The sequence below is a fragment of the Thalassophryne amazonica genome, chromosome 14 (assembly GCF_902500255.1).
Source record: "Thalassophryne amazonica chromosome 14, fThaAma1.1, whole genome shotgun sequence".
Taxonomy (NCBI): Eukaryota; Metazoa; Chordata; class Actinopteri; order Batrachoidiformes; family Batrachoididae; genus Thalassophryne; species Thalassophryne amazonica.
Genome location: NC_047116.1, coordinates 54,903,684 through 54,926,743, shown reverse-complemented (window position 1 = coordinate 54,926,743; position 23,060 = coordinate 54,903,684).

The window sequence follows — 23,060 nt, the reverse complement described above, 5'->3', positions numbered from 1 at the left end:
AAACTGCTTTTGTGTGGGCAATTTTTCAGATTTTTTTTTTTCTTTTACAAACACGCAGTGACACAATGCTGCCTTATTTATTAACTGCAAAACCTTATAAATTACCAAACTGAAAGTTATATGAACTCAGGTTTAAGTGCCAATAATTCATTTTCATGAAGTCAACTTTTGCAAGCCACTGTATTTCAACCATCTTCCTGAATGAAAATGCAGTGTCCTTGTGAACGTGATCATTCTGCACTTTGATGTGGAGAAACAGTTAAAGATTCATTCAGTGACTTTTTGGCTTCTGGATAACCTCTGATAATCTGATCCACAGCCAGCAACACTCACAACTTCAACTTTATATATAATAAAATCACCGGTGTTTATTACTTCCGCCAAGGACACAATAAAATCATCTGTGTTTATTTGTTTATTTATCGGACTGTCTGTTCGCAGGATTACGTCAAAATGACTGCAAAGATTTCACCACAGATACATATTCGGCTATGGAAGACGTCATTAAATTTTGGAGGTGATCTGGATCCGGATTCTGGATCAAGATGACACTTTATACAAGCTTTGAAGGATTATGCCAAACTATAAGTACTTTACGAATTCTGACAAAATTTTCCCCACAGATAGATATTTGGGCATTGAAGACTCCACTGAATTTTGGAGGTGACCCAGATGTGGATCTAGATTGTGACTCAGGATTTCACTTTAGGCTTTTTAAAGCATTACGTAAAAAAATACTGCACAGATTTTAATTAACTTTTCACCACACATAGATCTTAGGCTATGGAAGACTCCTTTAAATTTTGTAAGCGATCCGGATGCAGATTCTAGTTCAAGATTTCTCTTTATATGGGTTTTGAAAGATTACTTGAAAGCTACGTCATGGTTTTTCAACAAACTTGCACCACAGATAGATATTATTGCATGGAAGACTCCACTGAATTTTGTAGGTTACTCTGGTCTGGATTATGGTTCAAGATTTAACTTTATATAGAGTTTGAAGGATTACATCAAAACTACTTCACAGATTCTCACCAAATTTGCACCACAGATTGATATTAGGGCATGGAAGAATCCACTGAATTTTGGAGGTGATCCAGATCCAGATTCTGGATTAAGATTTCACTTTATATAGGCTTTGAAGGATTATGGGCAGAGGGTCACCCCTTTGAGTTTGGTCTAGTTGATGTTTCTTCCTCAAATTATCAGAGGGAGTTTTTCCTTACCACTGTCACCTGTGTGCTTGCTCTTGGGGTTAGTAAGGTTTGACCTTACTTGTCTGATGCGCCTTGAGACAACTTTGTTATGATTTGGCACTAGAGTTTTATGTAAACGTTTGGGCACCCCTGATGTTTTCCATGATTTTCCTTTATAAATCATTGGTTGTTTGAATCAGAAATTTCAGTTAAATATATCATATAGCAGACAACCACAGTGATATTTGAGAAGTGAAATGAAGTTTATAGGAATTACAGAAAGTGTGCAATAATTCTTTAAACAAAATTAGGCAGGTGCATAAATTTGGGCACCCCAATAGAAAAAAATACATCAATATTTAGTTGATCCTCCTTTTGCAGAAATAACAGCCTCTAAACACTTCCTATAGCTTTCAGTGAGAGTCTGGATTCTGGTTGAAGGTATTTTGGACCATTCTTCTTTACAAAACATCTCAGGTTTGTTGGTTTCCGAGTATGGACAGCCTGCTTAAAATCACACCACAGATTTTCAATAATATTCAGATCTGGGGTTAATTATGGAGTTCCACAAGGTTCTGTGCTAGGACCGATTTTATTCACTTTATACATGCTTCCCTTAGGCAGTATTATTAGAAAGCATTGCTTAAATTTTCATTGTTACGCAGATGATACCCAGCTTTATCTATCCATGAAGCCAGAGGACACACACCAATTAGCTAAACTGCAGGAATGTCTTACAGACATAAAGACATGGATGACCTCTAATTTCCTGCTTTTAAATTCAGATAAAACTGAAGTTATTGTGCTTGGCCCCACAAATCTTAGAAACATGGTATCTAACCAGATCCTTACTCTGGATGGCATTACCCTGACCTCCAGTAATACTGTGAGAAATCTTGGAGTCATTTTTGATCAGGATATGTCCTTCAATGTGCATATTAAGCAAATATGTTGGACTGCTTTTTTGCATTTGTGCAATATCTCTAAAATTAGAAAGGTCTTGTCTCAGAGTGATGCTGAAAAGCTAATTCATGCATTTATTTCTTCTAGGCTGGACTGTTGTAATTCATTATTATCACGTTGTCCTAAAAGTTCCCTGAAAAGCCTTCAGTTAATTCAAAATGCTGCAGCTAGAGTGCTGACAGGGACTAGAAGGAGAGAGCATATTTCACCCATATTGGCTTCTCTTCATTGGCTCCCTGTTAATTCCAGAATAGAATTTAAAATTCTTCTTCTTACTTATAAGGTTTTGAATAATCAGGTCCCATCTTATCTTAGGGACCTCTTAGTACCATATCACCCCAATAGAGCGCTTCGCTCTCAGACTGCAGGCTTACTTGTAGTTCCTAGGGTTTGTAAGAGTAGAATGGGAGGCAGAGCCTTCAGCTTTCAGGCTCCTTTCCTGTGGAACCAGCTCCCAATTCGGATTAGGGAGACAGACACCCTCTCTACTTTTAAGATTAAGCTTAAAACTTTCCTTTTTGCCAAAGCTAATAGTTAGGGCTGGATCAGGTGACCCTGAACCATCCCTTAGTTATGCTGCTATAGACTTAGACTGCTGGGGGGTTCCCATGATGCACTGAGTGTTTCTTTTTATTCACCTCTTTTTGCTCTGTATGCACCACTCTGCATTTAATCATTAGTGATTGATTTCTGCTCTCTTCCACAGCATGTCTTTATCCTGATTCTCTCCCCTCAGCCCCAACCAGTCCCAGCAGAAGACTGCCCCTCCCTGAGCCTGGTTCTGCTGGAGGTTTCTTCCTGTTAAAAGGGAGTTTTTCCTTCCCACTGTCACCAAGTGCTTGCGCATAGGGGGTCGTTTTGACCGCTGGGGTTTTTCTGTAATTATTGTATGGCTTTAGCCTTACAATATAAAGCACCTTGGGGCAACTGTTTGCTGTGATTTGGCGCTATATAAATAAAATTGATTTGATTTGATTTGATTTGGGGACTGAGATGGCCATTCCAGAATGTTGTACTTGTTCCTCTGCATGAATGTCTCAGTAGATTTTGAGCAGTGTTTGGGGTCATTTTCTTGTTGAAAGAGCCAGCCCCAGGGAAACTTCAACTTTGTCACTGATTCATCAACATTGTTTTCAAGATTCTGCTGATATTGACTGGAATTCATGTGACTATTGAATAGAGTCAAAGACATAGGCCTCTCTGAAAGCTGTTTGTCATGGTTTAGTAATTACTGCTCTGGTCGGTCTCAGTCTGTGAGCGTAGAGGGTCTTTTGTCTTCCCCTCTACCCGTCCTTAAAGGTGTTGCCCAAAGCTCTATATTGGGCCCAACTTTATTTAGTATTTATGTTAATAACATTGCCCTTGCCGCAGGAAATGCTAATATTCACCTGTATGCCGATGACACTATCTTATACACATCTAGTCCCTGTCTTAACACTGCCTTGTCTTCACTCCAAACCAGCTTCAACAATATTCAACTGGCCTTTGCTCACCTTAACTTAACACTGAATACTAATAAAACAAAATGCTTGCTCTTTAGCAGATCTCTTCCACATTCTAGCGGCCCTCTAACCATCACTTCAAATGACAGCTCTGTAATTGATTTTGTCAACTCATATAAGTATCTCGGTATCTGGTTAAACAGTTCACTCACATTCAAATCACACATCAATACAGTTCTAACAAAAGTCAAATCCCGTATAAGCTTTCTTTATCGTAATAAATCCTCACTCACTCACTCTGCCAAACACCTCCTGGTCAAGATGACAGTTCTCCCCATCTTTGATTATGGAGACGTCATCTACAGGTCTGCTGCTAAAACCCTTCTTCACAAATTAGATGTTATTTACCATTCTGCTATCCGTTTTGTTACTGGTGCTCCATTTCACACTCATCATTGTAACCTGTATTCATTTGTCAACTGGCCCTCCCTTCACTCCCGCAGACTGGTCCACTGGTACGTTCTCATCTACAAAACTCTAATTGGTAAAACTCCACTATATCTTCGTTCTTTTCTTCTGATCCATAATTCTGCCCGTACATTGCGCTCAAGCAGTTTAATTAATCTAGTTGTCCCTAAAGCCCGTACTTCCTTTGGTCGCTTCTCGTTCCAGTTTTCCATCGCAAATGACTGGAATCATTTACAGTTATCAATTAAACTCAGCTCGTTTGTTTCAATCAGTACCTTTAAAAATTAATTGCATTCTCTCGTCCATGATCAGTGTACCTGTTTTTAACCTGTTTGGTTTGATGTAAACTGGTGATTCTGTTTATTTTGCATTGTGTCTTTTTATATGAATGTTTGTGTTATGTTTTTTGTGCTGTCTGCTTACGCTGCCTCTTGGCCAGGTCGCCATTGCAAATGAGAATTGGTTCTCAATTGGCTTACCTGGTAAAATAAAGGTTAAATAAATAAAATAAAAAAAATGTGACCCTCAACTTTAATAAGATTCCTAATACCTGCACTGGCCTCACAGCCATACAGCATGATGGAACCACCTCCAAATTTTACTGTCAGTAGCAAGCATTTTTCTTGGAATGCTGTGTTCTTTTTCACCCATGTACCCCTTATTATGTCCAAATAACTCAATTTTAGTTTAATCAGCACCTTATTCCAAAATTAATCTGGCTTGTCCAAATGTGCTTTAGCATACCTCAAGCAACTCTGTTTGTGGCGTGTACGCAGAACAGGCTTTCTCTGAATAACAGCATTATACAGCATCTCTTTGTGCAAAGTGCTCTGTATAGTTGAACGATGCACAGCGTTATGGTTTTAGTGCAAAAATCCATAACATAAAACTACTGTCAAAAAATAGACAGTGAGGACACTTACAGACTGTTGGAGATGAGGTGACTGGCAAACGTGTCAAAACAAAACTGACCTTCACAGAAACAAACAGCCCGCAATGAGGAAGAAAACAAATGTGATTAAATACATTTGGGTTGATTGTGATCAGGTGTGAGGAATCAGGAAGAACCAAAGCACGTGAGGATCAGAGTGAACATAGAAAATAAACCCAGGCTCACAGTATTCTCAAAAGAAAAGAAAACAACTGATCACCATAGAAAATAAACCCAGGTCGTGAAACAATAAATTAAGAATAAGGTGTAATTTCTGTAAGAGGACAGGTGGGACCTTTATAGGCAGTAAACATCAGAAGAAAAAACTACTACACATAATTCAGATACGAAAATAATAAGAAATACCAAAAACATGAGGAAATAAAAACACGCAGAAGAAAACACAATAAGTGTGCAAGGAGGCGGGACCCTCTCAGCAGACAGCTGACATATTGCTGCACTCCGATACCAAGTGTAACCATGACAACATTCAGGCGCAGCTGTAAACCAGGAATGAGAAGGAAAAGGTAAACACTACAGCAGCACCCTATAACCCCACCCACGAAGATCTAAACGTCTCTTTCCATACACACAGTCACATCGACAGGGTATGGGAGGAAGACGCATGTCCACGCCAGACAAATGAAAGTTGTACAAACACACACCCTTTGAAGACCCAAACATGCTCACAAGTGTTCTTACATACTCATTCACAACAAACACATTACGTAATACTCCCATAACATACACGCATTCACACCTGCCCAGACATGAGCATCCACACGCACCACAGGAAGACATGGGAGGAGAAGGCATGCCCACGCTAGACAAACGAAGGCCATGCAAACACACACACACCGAGAGAACCCACACACACTCACATGCATGGATTCTCACCAAATTTGCACCACACATAGATACAACCTCTGGCAAAAATTATGGAATCACCGGCCTCGGAGGATGTTCATTCAGTTGTTTAATTTTGTAGAAAAAAAGCAGATCACAGACATGACACAAAACTAAAGTAATTTCAAATGGCAACTTTCTGGCTTTAAGAAACACTATAAGAAATCAGGAAAAAAAATTGTGGCAGTCAGTAACGGTTACTTTTTTAACGGTTACTTTGACTCCAGTTTCCTCCCATTCGTTCCTCATTTGTTTTGTTGTGCATTTTCGATTTTTGAGACATATTGCTTTAAGTTTTCTGTCTTGACGCTTTGATGTCTTCCTTGGTCTACCAGTATGTTTGCCTTTAACAACCTTCCCATGTTGTTTGTATTTGGTCCAGAGTTTAGACACAGCTGACTGTGAACAACTAACATCTTTTGCAACATTGCGTGATGATTTACCCTCTTTTAAGAGTTTGATAATCCTCTCCTTTGTTTCAATTGACATCTCTCGTGTTGGAGCCATGATTCATGTCAGTCCACTTGGTGCAACAGCTCTCCAAGGTGTGATCACTCCTTTTTAGATGCAGACTAACGAGCAGATCTGATTTGATGCAGGTGTTAGTTTTGGGGATGAAAATTTACAGGGTGATTCCATAATTTATTCCTCAGAATTGAGTGAGTCCATATTTTTTTCCCTCTGCTTGGTCTACAAAAGTAACTGTTACTGACTGCCACTATTTTTTTTCCCCTGATTTCTTATAGTGCTTCTTAAAGCCAGAAAGTTGCCATTTGAAATGACTTTAGTTTTGTGTCATGTCTGTGATCTGCTTTTTTTCTACAAAATTAAACAATTGAATGAACATCCTCCGAGGCCGGTGATTCCATAATTATTGCCAGGGGTTGTATGAGGACATGGAAGAGTCCACTGAATTTTGGAGATGATCTGGACATCAGAAATCTCTGATTCCTCTTGTTTATTTATTGATTGATTGATTGATTTGTCTGTCTGTCTGTCTGTGTGTCTTTTAGCAAGATTACATCAAAACTGCTGTACGGCTTTTGATGAAATATTCACCACAGATATACAGTAGGCCAAGGAAGATTCCATTAAATTTTGGAAGTGATCTGGAGCACGGATCAACTTTCACTTTATATAGGGTTGGAAGGATTACTGTTAGCAGGATTATGTCAAAACTACTTCACAGATTCTCACAAAATTTTCACCACAGATACAAATTAGGCCATGGAAGACTCCATTAAATTTTGGAGGTGATCCGGATTTTGGATCATGTTTCACTGTAAATAAGCTTTGAAGGATTATATCAAAACTACTTCATGGATTCGCACCAATTTGCATCACAGATAGATGTTCGGGCATGAAAGACTCCACTGAATTTTGGAGGGGATCTGGATCAGGATTCTAGAACAAGTTTCACTTTATATGCTACTCCAAGTCGCCCCTCATCTCACATCTGTCTGGATTTCATAACCGGACTCCCACCATCCCATAGACACACCATCATCCTCACTACGATGGACCGCCTTTCCAAGGAAGCACACGTCGTGGCCCTGCCAAAACTACCATCTGCCAGGAGACCGTCCACCTCCTAGTCCACCATGTATTCTATCTGACATTGTGTCGGACCGAGGACCCGAGTTCATCACCCAGGTTTGGAATACATTCTGCTCAGCAGCCTCAGTTAGTCTCTCACCTGGCTTTTATCCACAGACCAACGGCCATGCCAAATGTGCAAACCAAGAACTTGAGTACATCCTCCGGTGTGTTACATCTTTCCCATTCAATGCTGTGGAGTGATCAGCTGCTGTGGATGGAGTATGCCCACAATACTCAAGTAAGCTTGGCCACCAGACTCTCTCCTTTTGAGTGGTTCCTGGGTTATCAGCCACTCTCAGTTCCGGCCGAGGGAGAAGACCTCAGCTGCGGCACTGTTGGCAGATGTGAAAGATGACTGGTTCCGCCCTGCTCTGGATGAGGGACAGGACCCAACACCATGCAGCTCAGCATTATACCCCAGCTCCCCGGTACTGATCGAGCCAGGAGGTGTCTTTAGTCTCCAAAGACATTCCTCTCAAACCTGAGTCCCACAAACTGGCAGCCCGCTTCATCGGTCTGTTTGTTGTGGGCAGGGTCCTCAACCCAGCACCAGTCTGGCTCTGTCTGCCCGAGTTTCCCGTATCAAGCCTGTATGCACCAGCCCGCTATTTCCCTGGGCCGATCCCCCTCCTCCCACCCAGCTCATGGGTGGTCATCCTGCTTGGACTGTGCAGTGGATTCTTGGCGGGGCCTCATCTAGGACCCCTCCCTCCTGTGGGATTTCTGTGGTGCCCACCCGAGCAGGCCTGGTGAGTCACCTGGGGACTCCCATAATGGAGGGAATTCTGTTGTGCTGCCTTTGTGTGTGTTCTGTTCTGCTCCCCCTTCCTGTTTGTCCAGGTGCCATGTCACGGAGCTGATCATCCACACCTATATAAAAGCCCTGGTTCATCCACTCGAGATGCATCAGAAACTCCATTTTCGCTTCATGGCACATAGCCTCTCTATCTGTGTAGATAGCATACAAGTTGTTCCTTCTTCATTTTCTCACCATGTCTCTGTTTCCAGCATTTCCAATCTCGTGACAGCTCCATGGTCAGCCACTTGGTTCTGGTTTCCAGTCACTGCAGCTGTTCTGGTCCAGCCTGTGTCTCCTACCTCTGGTGTCTCCTGCAACATTTCAAATTTCTCTGTACAATCATCAGAATAAATTGTAACTTTGTTTTCCACTCAGCTCCCTGCTTTTTGGCTCCAATCTTGGTTTTGATCGGCTCAGCAGTAACACCCTCTTCAGAATAAGACAAGTAATAACCAATTTCTGGAAGGAGAGGCTTCGATGGTAAATGTTTCTAAGGTTGCCACACCCAGTCTGGAAGTTTTTCTCATTAAACAATGTGACTAAATCTTGTCACTCAGGAAACCAGTCATAGACAGTGGTGGGCACAGATAACCAAAAAATTAACTTTGATAACAGATAATCAGATAACTGAAAAGTTATCTTTGATAAAGCTAAAACAATAAACCACCCAAAAATGTATCAGAAGTTACAGATAAACAATAACAATAAATTCCAGTATTGTCTCCAGTACACTTACAAAAACTAAACAAGCTGATTTTGAGTTTTAAGACAACAATTGCTTTTGGAAGCATCAAAAGTAGCAACAGACCCAAACAATGAGTCAATACTTCTGTCTTTGCGCATCCTGCCCCCTGCTGGAAGCATCAATTTACTACATGGCTTCCAACACAGACAACCTGCGCAGAGCCACAAAGCTCAACTCTCTACCCAATCACATGGCTGCCGTCAGGTCGAGGTCTTGGAAAATAAAGCAGTGCTGAGTTATCGTTTGGTGTATAAATAAAATGAATACTGATAGAATAACTCCATTAATGTCAATTCTGTCATTTGTGCAAAGTTAAGATATAACATATATCTTTTAATGTTGAATAATGCACTAATTCTGAAGTTTTGTAACAAACACAGACAGATGGCATTCTGGGTAAAATGTGCCTCTGCTCACACTGATTGGTTGATTCATTCTATGTAAACCAACACGTTAATGTGAGGTGTGTCGTGTGTTGGTGTTTACAGATAAATGTGCTTTTGTAAAATATGACATTTTTTTAATTTGTAGAAAAAAGCCATTTTCAAAAAAAAAAAAAAAAAAAAAAGCCAAGTTGTAATTAGATAACCATCTGATATAACCGGTGTCAAAAAAAATAGAACACTGCCATGATCAACTGGTGCCAGTGTGAGTTTTAGCCCTTGTTCAGCTGATTTTTCATTCATGTGAGAATTTTTTGGATTGCACAGTTTCAGGTTAATCGTGTGTCCTGCATCATTTAGTATACATGGAGTAACGAGCTGAAGTGCTACAAGCATCCAACCTCTTGCATTGTGCATGTGCAAACACCGCAGACCTGTCTTGTAATGTTTTGGGGTTTTTTTTTTTGTTTGTTTGTTTGTTTTAACTTTGATGTCTCCCATCGAGAGTTTTTGTAAATTAAGTTTGAAAAAAAGCTTCTGTTTACATTTTGCTTCTGGAAACACGAGTCCAACATGTGGTTTTTGAACATACAATGTGTGTGAGAACATAAATCGTGCACTCTGAAACTTTACACCGTGCGGTTCTGTGGTACAGTTGAGCTGGAACCGAGTACAGTGATTGAAAATATCATAGCATCTGCCCAGCTTCAGTCTGAATATTGCCATGAACACTACTGGCCAGTAGATGGCAGTAGAGACCTTGAAAACTTGCAAACACAAAATTCCAGATCATCTGTGTTGCTACTTGCTACGTTTAAGATGCGTGGAATTTAATAAAAACAAACACAATAACAACGCCTATAAACCCAGAGAATATATTCATGAGAATTTTAGGCACTAGAGTTTAATGCTGTTGTCCTGATCAGAGTGTTTCAAATGCATTCTGCTGTCGTGAACGTACTGAGATTACCCTGTCACCCATAATGCACCTGGACACAGCATGCCCACACTAAAACCTTAAAAATTAGCACATTATTTTAAAACTAAACATCTGATATTTTCACTTTATAAAACTTCAGAAGTGACGTTAATTTAAATAACTTTTCTGAAATAAGTTTGGTTATAATTTGAACCATAAGTTAAAAATGTATGCCTCTGGATGGCTTGGGTGATATTGGCCGATATTTGGCAGTATGAGATTAAAAAAAATGAGTTTTTGTGTTTGAGTGTGACCAACTGGTTCTCCTTTGCCTGTCTGTCATGGTGTCTTGTGAACCATTCTTATGAAGAACATTCATGCCAAATCTGATGCTTGTATCACCAAGTGAATAATTCTGGCCAAAAATCAAACTTATCTGCTCCCCTAATATGGAAGCAACAAATGTTTTGGAGGCTTTTGTTGTCCACAGGTCACTGCGTATACTATATCCTGGCTGAAGGATTTGATAAGAGTTGCCACTCTCTGAGATGGGGCTTTCTTGTCTGGATCACTTGTCAGAAGTCCCAGCAAAAACCTTTCAAGGTGATATGGTATACTGATTGGAGCACTGTCTACCTCTGAAGGGTGATGTAGCCATGGTGTAGATTTCTTGTCATTTTCTATGACTGATCTAATATGAGCTAAGGATTTGTCAATCTCCTTGAAATTTCTATGGACTTCCACATCAGGTTCTCTCTTTAGTGTCTGGTTTTCGATGACCACATCTCTATTTATTTAACCCTTAGGTGCTCCTTCAGAATACTTAAGTTAATGTTCCTTCATACAAAAATGTGCTTACGAAAATTCAAGCTATAAAAATGTTAAAATTAATTTTAAAAATTATTTATTTTTTTTAAACCAGCTTCAGTCCTAATCATACATATCAAATATTAACCGGTAGACCATTTTATGGTCTAAAAACACAGTAAATGATTTATCCAAATTGGATTATGGTTTGATTATTGCAGCCTGGTATACGAGGTCTATTAGAAAAGTATCTGACCTTATTTTTTTTTTTTTCAAAACCATATGGATTTGAATCACGTGTGATTGCGTCAGACAAGCTTGAACCCTCGTGCGCATGCGTGAGTTTTTCCATGCCTGTCGGTTGTGTCATTCGCCTGTGAGCAGGCTTTGAGTGAGGAGTGGTGCACAGCAACGCCGTGATGAAGCCTCACGGGACATGTTCTGGCATGTCCAGGCACATCCACAATTTCTCGGATAATCACTCGATGGAAAAACCACCGACAGCTGTCTGAACGCCATCTCAAAGCCGTCCTGTGAGACCAAAACGGAGGTGGTTTTGTCTCACTCCAGTAGCGAATCCATCGTGACGCGCGAAGCCTCTCCTCGGCTTTCCATGACAAAATCTCTTGTTAAAAGTGAAATCTGCCAGAAAATGGCTGATGTCCAGCTCTTGTGATAACCAGAGAAATGGCACACGATGGTCATGGAGCCAATCAATCAATCAATTTTATTTATATAGCGCCAAATCACAACAAACAGTTGCCCCAAGGCGCTTTATATTGTAAGGCAAGGCCATACAATAATTACATAAAAACCCCAATGGTCAAAACGACCCCCTGTGAGCAAGCACTTGGCGACAGTGGGAAGGAAAAACTCCCTTTTAACAGGAAGAAACCTCCAGCAAAACCAGGCTCAGGGAGGGGCAGTCTTCTGCTGGGACTGGTTGGGGCTGAGGGAGAGAACCAGGAAAAAGACATGCTGTGGAGGGGAGCAGAGATCAGTCACTAATGATTAAATGCAGAGTGGTGCATACAGAGCAAAAAGAGAAAGAAACACTCAGTGCATTATGGGAACCCCCCAGCAGTCTAAGTCTATAGCAGCATAACTAAGGGATGGTTCAGGGTCACCTGATCCAGCCCTAACTATAAGCTTTAGCAAAAAGGAAAGTTTTAAGCCTAATCTTAAAAGTAGAGAGGGTGTCTGTCTCCCTAATCCGAATTGGGAGCTGGTTCCACAGGAGAGGAGCCTGAAAGCTGAAGGCTCTGCCTCCCATTCTACTCTTACAAACCCTAGGAACTACAAGTAAGCCTGCAGTCTGAGAGCGAAGCGCTCTATTGGGGTGATATGGTACTATGAGGTCCCTAAGATAAGAAGGGACCTGATTATTCAAAACCTTATAAGTAAGAAGAAGAATTTTAAATTCTATTCTAGAATTAACAGGAAGCCAATGAAGAGAGGCCAATATGGGTGAGATATGCTCTCTCCTTCTAGTCCCCGTCAGTACTCTAGCTGCAGCATTTTGAATTAACTGAACGCTTTTCAGGGAACTTTTAGGACAACCTGATAATAATGAATTACAATAGTCCAGCCTAGAGGAAATAAATGCATGAATTAGTTTTTCAGCATCACTCTGAGACAAGACCTTTCTAATTTTAGAGATATTGCATAAATGCAAAAAAGCAGTCTTACATATTTGTTTAATATGCACTTTGAATGACATATCCTGATCAAAAATGACTCCAAGATTTCTCACAGTATTACTAGAGGTCAGGGTAATGCCATCCAGAGTAAGGATCTGGTTAGACACCATGTTTCTAAGATTTGTGGGGCCAAGTACAATAACTTCAGTTTTATCTGAGTTTAAAAGCAGGAAATTAGAGGTCATCCATGTCCTTATGTCTGTAAGACAATCCTGCAGTTTAGCTAATTGGTGTGTGTCCTCTGGCTTCATGGATAGATAAAGCTGGGTATCATCTGCGTAACAATGAAAATTTAAGCAATGCCGTCTAATAATACTGCCTAAGGGAAGCATGTATAAAGTGAATAAAATTGGTCCTAGCACAGAACCTTGTGGAACTCCATAATTAACCTTAGTCTGTGAAGAAGATTCCCCATTTACATGAAATTGTAATCTATTAGATAAATATGATTCAAACCACCGCAGTGCAGTGCCTTTAATACCTATGGCATGCTCTAATCTCTGTAATAAAATTTTATGGTCAACAGTATCAAAAGCAGCACTGAGGTCTAACAGAACAAGCACAGAGATGAGTCCACTGTCCGAGGCCATAAGAAGATCATTTGTAGCCTTCACTAATGCTGTTTCTGTACTATGATGAATTCTAAAACCTGACTGAAACTCTTGAAATAGACCATTCCTCTGCAGATGATCAGTTAGCTGTTTTACAACTACCCTTTCAAGAATTTCTGAGAGAAAAAGGAAGGTTGGAGATTGGCCTATAATTAGCTAAGATAGCTGGGTCAAGTGATGGCTTTTTAAGTAATGGTTTAATTACTGCCACCTTAAAAGCCTGTGGTACATAGCCAACTAACAAAGATAGATTGATCATATTTAAGATCGAAGCATTAAATAATGGTAGGGCTTCCTTGAGCAGCCTGGTAGGAATGGGGTCTAATATGTTGGGAAAGTGTCAGTACACGGACCCACAACAGGGGGCGCAAATGAACGGACAATGGAGAAAGTCAAATAACAAGGCTTTACTGTTGTGAACGTGCACAACGAATACAACCAATCATGGAAATGGACAACAGTCAATTCACAAAAGTGTCGTGTGGGCAGGCTCGAAGATAGGAGACGCCCCTCCAAGGTAAGACCGGAACCACACGGCTTCCTCCGCCACAGGACCCCGGGAATACTGGAGCCGCCAAGTCCCGAACTCCCAGGTGACCACCGCCTCCGCGTGTCGGACCTGGTACTGCTGGCGAGGAATAAAGAACAGTTAGATGGGGGCACTAATCCAAAAGGATACACTCCGTCAGCTTTGATACGTTACCTTTCAGGTAGAAACGATATCTCGGCAATGAGGTGGAGATGCTGTCCTGCTGATATACCCCACTGATGATTGCTGTCAGCTGTCTCAGGTGATGGGTGACAGCTGTCACCTTGGCTGCTCCTGTGAGGCGGTGGCGCCCTCTGGTGCCTGGAGCCCGCACTCCAGGCAGGGCGCCCACTGGTGGTGGTGGGCCAGCAGTACCTCCTCTTCAGCGGCCCACACAACAGGACCCCCCCCTCAACGGGCGCCTCCTGGCGCCCGACCGGGTTTGTCCGGGTGGCGATGGTAAAAGTCGGCCAGGAGGGCCGGATCCAGAATGAAGCTCCTCTTCACCCAGGAGCGTTCTTCGGGACCGTACCCCTCCCAGTCCACCAGATATTGAAAGCCCCGGCCCATCCGTCGGACGTCCAACAGCCGGCGCACTGTCCAAGCCGGCTCGCCATCGATAATCCGGGCAGGAGGTGGTGCCGGACCGGGTGCACAGAGGGGCGAGGTGTGATGGGGCTTGATCTTTGACACATGAAATACTGGATGGATCCGCAGTGAGGCTGGAAGCCGAAGCCTCACTGCGGCGGGATTGATGACCTTGAGAATCTTAAACAGACCTATGTATCTATCTTGCAGTTTTGGGGAGGCCACTTGCAGTGGAATGTCCTTGGTGGACAACCACACTTCCTGCCCAGGGCGATACGTAGGGGCCGGGGTCCGCCGCCGGTCTGCATGGGTCTTCGCCCTCATCCGGGCCTTCAACAAAGCAGAACGGGCGGCACGCCACACCCGACGGCACTTCCGCAGGTGGGCCTGGACCGAGGGCACACCGACCTCTCCCTCAACCACCGGGAATAGTGGGGGCTGATACCCCAAACACACCTCAAAGGGGGAGAGGCCGGTGGCTGATGACACTTGACTGTTGTGGGCGTACTCGATCCAGGCCAGATGAGTACTCCAGGCCGCCGGGTGCGCGGCTGTCACACAACGTAGTGTTTGCTCCATTTCTTGATTAGCCCGCTCTGCTTGCCCGTTGGTCTGGGGGTGATACCCGGATGAGAGACTGACCGTGGCCCCCAGTTCCCGGCAGAAGCTCCTCCAGACGTGTGAGGAGAACTGGGGACCGCGATCGGAGACGATGTCTGATGGTATCCCATGCAGGCGGACGACGTGGTGGACCAGGAGGTCCGCTGTCTCCTGGGCCGTTGGGAGCTTCGGGAGGGCCACGAAGTGGGCCGCCTTGGAGAATCGGTCCACTATCGTGAGGATGACGGTATTTCCCTGGGACGGCGGGAGGCCCGTGACAAAATCCAGGCCGATGTGGGACCAGGGGTGATGAGGCACGGGCAGCGGCTGTAGCAGTCCCGGAGCCTTGCGATGGTTGGCCTTGCCCCTGGCGCAGGTGGTACAGGCCTGGATATAGTCCCGGACGTCGGCCTCCAGGGACGCCCACCAGAAGCGCTGCCGGACAACTGCCACGGTTCTTCGCACCCCTGGATGACAGGAGAGCTTAGAGCCGTGACAGAAGTCCAGGACTGCAGCCCGTGCCTCTGGTGGGACGTAAAGTCTGTTCTTTGGTCCAGTCCCGGGGTCCGGGCTTCGTGCCAGGGCCTCCCGGACGGTTCTCTCTACGTCCCAGGTGAGGGTGGCCACGATAGTGGACTCCGGGATGATGGGTTCCGGTGGATCCGACAACTCCGTTTTGACCTCGTCTTCGTGTACCCGGGACAAGGCATCCGATTTCTGGTTCTTGGTCCCGGGCCGGTAGGTGATGCGGAAGTCAAAACGGCCGAAGAACAGTGACCAGCGGGCTTGCCTGGGATTCAGCCGCTTGGCGGTCCTGATATATTCCAGGTTCCGGTGGTCAGTGAAAACCGTGAATGGCACGGACGTTCCCTCCAACAGATGTCTCCACTCTTCAAGAGCCTCTTTCACCGCAAGGAGCTCTCGATTGCCGACGTCATACTTCCGTTCGGCTGGGGTCAACCCTGCGGGAAAAATAGGCACACGGGTGAAGGACCTTATCGGTCTTCCCGCTCTGGGACAGCACGGCTCCTATCCCTGAGTCTGAGGCGTCCACTTCAACCACTAACTGGCGACTAGGATCGGGCTGCACCAGAACAGGTGCAGACGAGAAGCGCCGTTTCAACTCCTTGAATGCGGCATCGCACCGATCCGACCAGTGAAGGGGACTTTGGTGAGGTTAGGGCTGTCAGGGGCTAACTACCTGACTGTAGCCCTTAATGAACCTCCTGTAGAAATTAGCAAAGCCTAGGAACTGTTGCAACTTCCTACGGCTTGTGGGTTGGGGCCAGTCTCTCACCGCCGCAACCTTGGCCGGATCAGGAGCGACGGAGTTGGAGGAGATGATGAACCCCAGGAAGGACAAAGAGGTGTGGTGGAACTCACACTTCTCGCCCTTCACAAACAGCCGGTTCTCCAACAACCGCTGCAGGACCTGACGTACATGCCGGACATGAGTCTCAGGATCCGGGAGAAAAGATGAGTATATCGTCTAGATAGACGAAGATGAACCGGTGCAGGAAATCCCGCAAGACATCATTAACTAATGCTTGGAACGTCGCGGGGTGCGTTTGTGAGGCCGAACGGCATGACCAGGTACTCAAAGTGACCTAAGGGGGTGTTAAATGCCGTTTTCCCACTCGTCTCCCTTCCGGATCCGAACCAGCTGATACGCATTTCTAAGATCGAGCTTGGTGAAGATTTGGGCTCCATGCAGGGGTGTGAACACCGAATCCAACAGGGGCAACGGGTATCGTTGCGAACCGTGATCTCGTTCAGCCCCCTATAATCATGCATGGACGAAGTCCGCCGTCTTTTTTGCCCACAAAAAAGAAACCTGCGCCCATCGGGGAGGTGGAATTCCGGATCAACCCGGCGGCTAATGAGTCCCGGATGTAGGTCTCCATTGATTTGCGCACAGGCCGGGAGAGGTTGTACAGCCTGCTGGACGGAAACTCACTGCCCGGTAACCAAAATCAATGGCACAATCATACGGACGGTGGGGGGGAAGTGTGAGTGCCAATCCTTGCTGAACACGTCGACAAGGTCGTGGTACTCCACCGGCCAACCGTCCCCAATTGGGCGGGACTCTGACCTCCTCCTTAGCTTGGGAGCCGGAGGAACCGAGGAACCTAGACACACCCGATGGCAGGTCTCGCTCCACTGAACCACTACCCCGGACGGCCAATCAATCCGGGGATTGTGCTTCAACATCCAGGGAAATCCCAAAACCACACGGGAGGTGGCCTGAGTCACAAAAAACTCAATCACCTCCCGGTGATTTCCTGACACCACCAGAGTTACAGGTGGTGTCTTATGTGTGATTGGAGGGAGTAGGGAGCCATCTAGTGCTCGAACCTGCACAGGCGAGGTAAGCGCCACCAGAGGGAGCCCTATCTCCCTGGCCCATCTGCTGTCCAGCAGATTCCCCTCAGAGCCCGTGTCCACCAGTGCTGGGGCCTTCAGGGTTGAGTCCTCATACAGGATCGTAAACTGGGAGTCGTGTGGCAATGTGGGTGTGTCCCACGTGAATGTCTCGGCCCACCCCTAGCCCAGTTGTCTAGGGGCGGGCGTTTAGTGTTTAACCGCTCGGGCAGTCTCTCTCTTGGTGCTCTCTCGAGCCACAAGCAAAACAAGCTCCGTGGGGCCCGTCTCCTCTGTGCATCTGGTGCCCTAAATGTTGCCCTACTCGTGTCCATAGCTTCGTCAGCAGGGGGAGCTGTGGCCCCACGGAGCGCAGGGGCCGTGGAGCGTGGGGAAGGCGGAGCGCGGTCGGAACCGGAAGGGAGAGGGACGGCGCGTGCCCGGCCACGCCCTTCGTCTCGTTCCCGCCGGCGTTCTTCTAACCGGTTGTCTAACCGTATGACAAGATCAATGAGCCCATCTAAATCCCGCGGTTCGTCCTTAGCCACCAGGTGCTCCTTAAGAACCAAAGACAGTCCATTTACAAAGGCGGCGCGGAGGGCAGTGCTATTCCAGCCGGACCTCGCAGCCGCAATGCGGAAGTCGACTGCATAGGCAGCTGCGCTCCGACGCCCCTGTCTCATTGACAGCAGCACGGTTGAAGCGGTTTCGCCTCTATTAGGGTGATCGAACACGGTTCTGAGCTCCCTTACAAACCCATCGTATGTCAGAAGGAGCCGTGAATTCTGCTCCCAGAGCGCTGTAGCCCAAGCGCGTGCCTCACCGCGAAGCAGGTTTATTACATAAGCTACTTTACTAGCATCGGTCGCGTACATGACGGGACGCTGTGCGAAGACGAGCGAGCACTGCATGAGAAAATCCGCGCACGTCTCCACACAGCCTCCGTACGGCTCTGGGGGGCTTATGTATGCTTCCGGGGAAGGAGGGAGAGGTCGTTGAACAACCAGTGGAACGTCTATGTTACGCACAGGATCTACGGGAGGGAGAGCCGCAGCGGCGCCCGGAGGGCGCGCTTCCACCTGCGTGGCGAGAGCCTCCACCCTGCGGTTCAGGAGGACGTTCTGCTCGGTCATCAAATCTAACCAAGTCGTGAAGCGGTGAGGATCCGCTGCAACTCACCGATTACCCCTCCTGCGGATGCCTGCGCGTCCTGTTCTTCCATTGGCCGTTCAACAGCCGGTTGACGCCCCTCGGGATCCATGACGTTGGCCGAGATATCCTGTTGGGAAAGTGTCAGTACACGGACCCACAACAGGGGGCGCAAATGAACGGACAATGGAGAAAGTCAAATAACAAGGCTTTACTGTTGTGAACGTGCACAACGAATACAACCAATCATGGAAATGGACAACAGTCAATTCACAAAGTGTCGTGTGGGCAGGCTCGAAGATAGGAGACGCCCCTCCAAGGTAAGACCGGAACCACACGGCTTCCTCCGCCACAGGACCCCGGGAATACTGGAGCCGCCAAGTCCCGAACTCCCAGGGTGACCACCGCCTCCGCATGTCGACCTGGTACTGCTGGCGGAGGAATAAAGAACAGTTAGATGGGGGCGCGTTTGCACCCAAGACTCCGAACAGCAGGAAGTTACCCTCCACCTCTCGTTGGAACAGTAATCCACAATCTAAGCACTAATCCAAAGGATACACTCCGTCAGCTTTGATACGTTACCTTTCAGGTAGAAACGATATCTCGGCAATGAGGTGGAGATGCTGTCCTGCTGATATACCCCACTGATGATGCTGTCAGCTGTCTCAGGTGATGGGTGACAGCTGTCACCTTGGCTGCTCCTGTGAGGCGGTGGCGCCCTCTGGTGCCTGGAGCCCGCACTCCAGGCAGGGCGCCCACTGGTGGTGGTGGGCCAGCAGTACCTCCTCTTCAGCGGCCCACACAACATAATAGACATGTTGATGGTTTGGATGAAGTAACTAATGAAAATAACTCAGACAGAACAATCTGAGAGAAAGAGTCTAACCAAATACCAGCATCACTGAAAGCAGCCAAAGATAACGATAGGTCTTTGGGATGGTTATGAGTAATTTTTTCTCTAATAGTTAAAATTTTATTAGCAAAGAAAGTCATGAAGTCATTACTAGTTAAAGTTAAAGGAATACTCGGCTCAATAGAGCTCTGACTCTTTGTCAGCTTGGCTACTGTGCTGAAAAGAAACCTGGGGTTGTTCTTATTTCTTCAATTAGTGATGAGTAGTAAGATGTCCTAGCTTGTACGGAGGGCTTTTTTATAGAGCAACAGACTCTTTTTCCAGGCTAAGTGAAGATCTTCTAAATTAGTGAGACGCCATTTCCTCTCCAACTTACGGGTTATCTGCTTTAAGCTGCGAGTTTGTGAGTTATACCACGGAGTCAGGCACTTCTGATTTAAAGCTCTCTTTTTCAGAGGAGCTACAGCATCCAAAGTTGTCTTCAATGAGGATGTAAAACTATTGACGAGATACTCTATCTCACTACAGAGTTTAGGTAGCTACTCTGCACTGTGTTGGTATATGGCATTAGAGAACATAAAGAAGGAAAACATATCCTTAAACCTAGTTACAGCGCTTTCTGAAAGACTTCTAGTGTAATGAAACTTATTCCCCACTGCTGGGTAGTCCATCAGAGTAAATGTAAATGTTATTAAGAAATGATCAGACAGAAGGGAGTTTTCAGGGAATACTGTTAAGTCTTCAATTTCCATACCATAAGTCAGAACAAGATCTAAGATATGATTAAAGTGGTGGGTGGACTCATTTACATTTTGAGTAAAGCCAATTGAGTCTAATAATAGATTAAATGCAGTGTTGAGGCTGTCATTCTCAGCATCTGTGTGGATGTTAAAATCGCCCACTATAATTATCTTATCTGAGCTAAGCACTAAGTCAGACAAAAGTTCTGAAAATTCACAGAGAAATTCACAGTAACGACCAGGAGGATGATAGATAACAACAAATAAAACTGGTTTTTGGGACTTCCAAATTGGATGGACAAGACTAAGAGTCAAGCTTTCAAATGAATTAAAGCTCTGTCTGGGTTTTTGATTAATTAATAAGCTGGAATGTAAGATTGCTGCTAATCCTCCACCTCGGCCCGTGCTACGAGCGTTCTGGCAGTTAGTGTGACTCGGGGGTGTTGACTCATTTAAACTAACATATTCATCCTGCTGTAACCAGGTTTCTGTAAGGCAGAATAAATCAATATGTTGATCAATTATTATATCATTTACTAACAGGGACTTAGAAGAGAGAGACCTAATGTTTAATAGACCACATTTAACTGTTTTAGTCTGTGGTGCCGTTGAAGGTGCTATATTATTTTTTCTTTTTGAATTTTTATGCTTAAATAGATTTTTGCTGGTTATTGGTGGTCTGGGAGCAGGCACCGTCTCTACGGGGATGGGGTAATGAGGGGATGGCAGGGGGAGAGAAGCTGCAGAGAGGTGTGTAAGACTACAACTCTGCTTCCTGGTCCCAACCCTGGATAGTCACGGTTTGGAGGATTTAAGAAAATTGGCCAGATTTCTAGAAATGAGAGCTGCTCCATCCAAAGTGGGATGGATGCCGTCTCTCCTAACAAGACCAGGTTTTCCCCAGAAGCTTTGCAATTATCTATGAGCCCACCTCATTTTTGGACACCACTCAGACAGCCAGCAATTCAAGGAGAACATGCGGCTAAACATGTCACTCCCGGTCCGATTGGGGAGGGGCCCAGAGAAAACTACAGAGTCCGACATTGTCTTTGCAAAGTACACACTGATTCAATGTTATTTTAGTGACCTCTGATTGGCGTAACCGGGTGTCATTACTGCCGACGTGAATTACAATCTTACCAAATTTATGCTTAGCCTTAGCCAGCAGTTTCAAATTTCCTTCAATGTCTCCTGCTCTGGCCCCCGGAAGACAATTGACTATGGTTGCTGGTGTCGCTAACTTCACATTTCTCAAAACAGAGTCGCCAATAACCAGAGTTTGATCCTCGGCGGGTGTGTCGCCGAGTGGGAAAAACGGTTAGAAATGTGAACGGGTTGGCGGTGTACACGGGGCTTCTGTTTAGGGCTACGCTTCCTCCTCACAGTCACCCAGTCGGCCTGCTTTCCCAGCTGCTCAGGATCTGCCAGAGGGAAACTAACGGCGGCTAAGCTACCTTGGTCCGCACCGACTACAGGGGCCTGGCTAGCTGTAGAATTTTCCACGGTGCGGAGCCGAGTCTCCAATTCGCCCAGCCTGGCCTCCAAAGCTACGAATAAGCTACACTTATTACAAGTACCATTACTGCTAAAGGAGGCCGAGGACAGCCATCCGTTTAGAAATGAAATGGTCGTTCAGCCTGTCTAGGGCAGCTTCGGAGGCGCAGCGCGCCCCACAGCCGCTGGGGGCCATCCTTAAAGCACAGTAACACTCCTTATTCTCTACCAAGCCCGTAACATTTTCAACCGAAAGCCAGATAAATTTTTCTAATGGTTTCCAGCTGCCAGTCTCTAACAGTTTCTGAAAAAATTCTGATGGAAAAAAGCCCAAATCATTCCGCCATTTCCTGATAGTGAAAATCCGCCAAGGGGGCTGGACCACTCCTCACTCAAAGCCTGCTCACAGGCGAATGACGCAACCGACAGGCGTGGAAAAACTCATGCATGCGCACGAGGGTTCAAGCTTGTCTGATGCAATCACACGTGATTCAAATCCATATGGTTTTTGAAAAAAATTATAAGGTCAGATACTTTTCTAATAGACCTCGTATGTGATTGATTAGGAGCATCATTTATTTATATGCATAATTATTTCTTGCTCATTGTCAAATACCCTTTCATATCATTAGTTTTGATCCTGCTCAAATTCAAAGGCTTCGTTTGAGGCCTGTGGCTCTAAAGTGTGTGCTCAGAGTGGATACTTTCTCAGTGACATCATTTTACTAAATACAGCAAATGGAGAAAATACCTGCTTTTTCCGATAGATGGCACTCCCACTATATCCTCTACCTCTTCTATTCACACCACACAAACTGTGCCTCAGAGTTTGTGTGAAGAGAGGAGGATGGAGTGCGAGTGCCCTCTATTGGAAGAAGCAGGTATTTTCTTAGCCGGTATTTTAGTTTACATTGTTTAGAATACACTATACATGGGAAAAAAATTGAGAAGACTCAAAAATGCACAACCTAGCATAAATCATCAACAATATGCATGAAAAATGGATAAAATATGCTAGAAATTAAAAGAAAAAACACATAAATGTGCTTGGAAGCATCTAAGGGTTAAACTTATCAAACTGTAAATGCACAATCAAAAAAGGTAGGAAGGAAGCAGCAGAAAACATAAAATTTAATGAGGGGAGTTACACCGAAGATTTGGCTCAGGATTCCACATACAAATAATAGGGAATTGAAGAAAATGCTTCAATAGAACATTAGGAAATGAGGGCGAGAGAGTACACAGGAATAACTAACTGCTTTCAAAAGATCTGCAAA